Here is a 3417-nt window from a genome sequence, read left to right as displayed (position 1 = left end):
CACATCTTCTGACCTCCTCTAACGGCACAAGAGAAAGACAGAATCACTATCAGTAGCCCAGGGCCCATTACTGGGAGGCCAGACATGCTACCTCCCTCCAGCCTTTTCACCAACCCTGACACCAACCATTCCTCCCGCAGCACCCACCACCTCTCTGCTGGGTTTGATAATTTACTGTGGTGGCCATACAGAACCCACAGATTATGGGGTTTATTAGGGAAGCACCAGGCTACAATTCAAGTTCAAGAAAAACGCTCAGTCTCTCTCCCAGCCCACCGTCTCTCAGCCAACAGTCTCACAGTCTCTCTCGCAGCAGTGCATGTCCCTCAGTGTCTCTCTCAGCAATGTGTGTCTCTTGAGTCTCTTTCCCAGCAGCACGTGTCTCTCAGGAGCATGTCTTTCCTCAGCCAGCAGTCAGAGAGAGACTTCTGCCTCTAGGAGGCCTCCTTTTGAGACTGGCCGAGTAGCCAAACTAGTCAATCATAACATCAGAATTCTAAGCACCCGAAGAGAGAGAGCGAACTTCCCAGAACATGGCTTTGTGCCACTCCCAACAGAAATACCCCAGGTGGATGATTTTCACAATTAGGACCTACTCAGTCTCTCACAGTAAATTCCACCATGGAGTTTACAAAGACTCGTGGCTAGAAAAGCCATACCAGGTAATTTACTACACCACACACCCCTTGTAGATCCCCTTCACTGGGTGGCTCCAGTCCCCTAGTTCATCTGAGAGGTAACCTCAACCCCTTGGCCTGGTGGGCTCCATTCCTCTATCCCCTGGGCATGGCAGCTCTTCCCCCTCACTTTTGAGCAGAGGCTGTGGCCTCATGCCACTGGCCCTCATGAATGGCAGCCCCACAATCCAGAACCAAGTTGGTGAAGGTTTGACTCTTTGAAACCTAAGAGGCTGTAGTGGTTCCACCCCCAAAGACTATGGTCCTAACTTTTGAGGCTGAGGCAGCTCTGCTTCCCATTTCCTTGGTCTCTCAGCTTCTTCCAATTAATACCTGAAGGCAACTCACTCCGCCAGGAATCTTCCTGCCCCAAAGACACTCAGCTTCCTCACTCTGGAATTGGTAAGGCTGTCGCTGTCTCATGTCGGTCTCTTGGTTCTGCTACTGCTCTCTCTCTGCCGAGGTGTCTCTGCCAGGATCTCTGTGCTGGGGTCTCAGTGCAGGTATCATGGGCCAAGGGCACACTCCACTCCTGTTTCCACATTTTAGGTCCCTGTCAGAGCAGCACCCTACTCACTTGATACCAAATTCTGTTTTGGTTCTCCAGTGCCACTCTAACAGAAAATACCATGAATATGTGGTTTTAACAAACAGTGTTTTATTCTCTTATAGTTGAGGAGGCTAGAAGTATGAGTTCAAAGTGCCAGTTCTAGGGGCTGGGTGAAAGCCCCTCGACCTTGGGCTTCAGCTCTGCCTCTTGCGCCCAGCCCACTGAAGCTGGAGGCGTCTCTTCACTCAGGCAGCTGCTGACTCCTGAGCCTGAAAACCCAAGGTTGGTAAGTAAAATGGCACAGTCCCAAGATTATCAAACAACACGGTAGGCCATTAGTTCAAGTTCAGAAGCAGTACCAAGATGGGTAGGCAACCATGGCAGGCTGCTGAATGACGACTCGGCTATATGTAGCGTCCGAGTGTGCCAAAAAACTGCTGAGACCTTTCTGAACTCTTCTCCTTATATACTGGAAACAGGCCACATCCCTAAGGCAGTAGTCAGTGGCTCCATAGATTCCACCATGGAGTTGATCACCAAGCTCATCATGGGGAATAACTACATCTAGCTGCCCAGACACTCAAAACCAGACCCAGCCAATTTGACACACAATTTAACTACCACAGCCACCCACTTTGTGGATATAGGAGGCCTGTTATTGTTGTTAGATGCTGTTAAGGTCATTCTGATTCATAGGGACCATATGTGTAACAGAATGAAATGTTGCCTGGTCCTGTGCCATCCTCACAATAGTAGGTATGTTTGAGTTCATTGTTGCAGGCATTGTGTCAATCTATTTCATTAAGGTATTCCTTTTTTTTTGCTGACCCTCTACCAAGCATGATGTCCTCCAGGGATTGGTCCCTCTTGATACATATCCAAAGTAATGAAGATAAAGTCTTATCATCCTCTCTTCTAAGAAGCATGCTAGCTGTCCTTCCAAGACAGACTTATTCATTCTTCTGGCAGTCCACGGTACATTAAATATTGTTTGCCAACACCATAATTCAAAGGCATTGATTATTCTTTGATCTTCCTTATTCACTGCCCAACTTTCACATGCATGTAAGTTGATTGAAAATACTCTGGCTTGGATCAGCTACACCTTAGTCCTCAAAACGACATCTTTGATTTCCAACACTTTAAAGAGGTATTTTGCAGCAGATTTGCCCAGTGCAATATGACGTCTGTTTTCCTGATGTTGCTTCTATGGGCATTGAATATGGATCCAAGTAAAAGGAAGTCCTTGACAACTTCAATCTGCTCTCCATTTGTCATGGTGTTGATTAATAGTCCAGTTGTGAGGATTTTTATTTTCTTTACATTGGGGTATACTGCATAATGAAAGTTGTAGTCTTTGACCTTCATCACTGAGTGTTTCAAGATCTCTTCATTTTCAGCAAGCAAGGTTGTGTCATCTGCATATTGCAGGTTGTTAAAGAGTCTTCCTCCTATACTGACACTGAGTTCTTCATACAGTCCAGTTTCTTGAGTTATTTGCTCAATCTGTATGCTTAGCAAATAATAGGAGCCTTAGGAAACTATTTCATATAGTGTCCTTCCACAGTCCATATTCCAGTTAGCAAATTCTACACTATTAGGTACCAAATGATTTTCTGGAATGATATCTCTCATGATTAGCCTATAAATGTGTTTATTTTACTAAGTTAATTCCTGTAAGATTTGACTGTGTTCTTGGTGAGGTAGGGATGAAAACAAAGGGTGTTAAAGGATAATTAAAGAAAAAACTGAAATCATGACTGTCATATTACAAAAATATGTTTCAAAAATTTAATTTAACTCAGTAATTAATGAGAAAACCATTAAGAAGTTACATCCAGTTCAAAGGAGAATTCAAAGAACCACACACATACATAGGCAAAAAGGAGTGTTGAAATGAATGTACAAATAGATGCAAAATGAGTCAAAAATAAATTGTATTCCACCAGACACAATTCATTTGCATTTCTGTGGGCAAGAACCATTTGCATTATTGTTAGTTTTCTACAACTTGCAGAGCTAAAGAATAGTTCAAAGTCAATGATAGGTGGAAATAACCCACAAGGGTATTCTAGAAAGGACATTTTTTTTTAACCATTCTCCTTTGCTGATTTTAAAGTCTTCTACAGTCTCTCCTGGGAGCTCTGGTAGTGTAGTGCCTAAGGCACTTGACTGCTAACCAGAAGGCTG

This window comes from Orycteropus afer, unplaced genomic scaffold (genome assembly GCF_000298275.1).
Source record: "Orycteropus afer afer isolate SDZICR_OR568_19922 unplaced genomic scaffold, OryAfe1.0 scaffold00148, whole genome shotgun sequence".
Taxonomy (NCBI): domain Eukaryota; kingdom Metazoa; phylum Chordata; class Mammalia; order Tubulidentata; family Orycteropodidae; genus Orycteropus; species Orycteropus afer.
Note: the sequence above shows the minus strand (reverse complement) of the source record.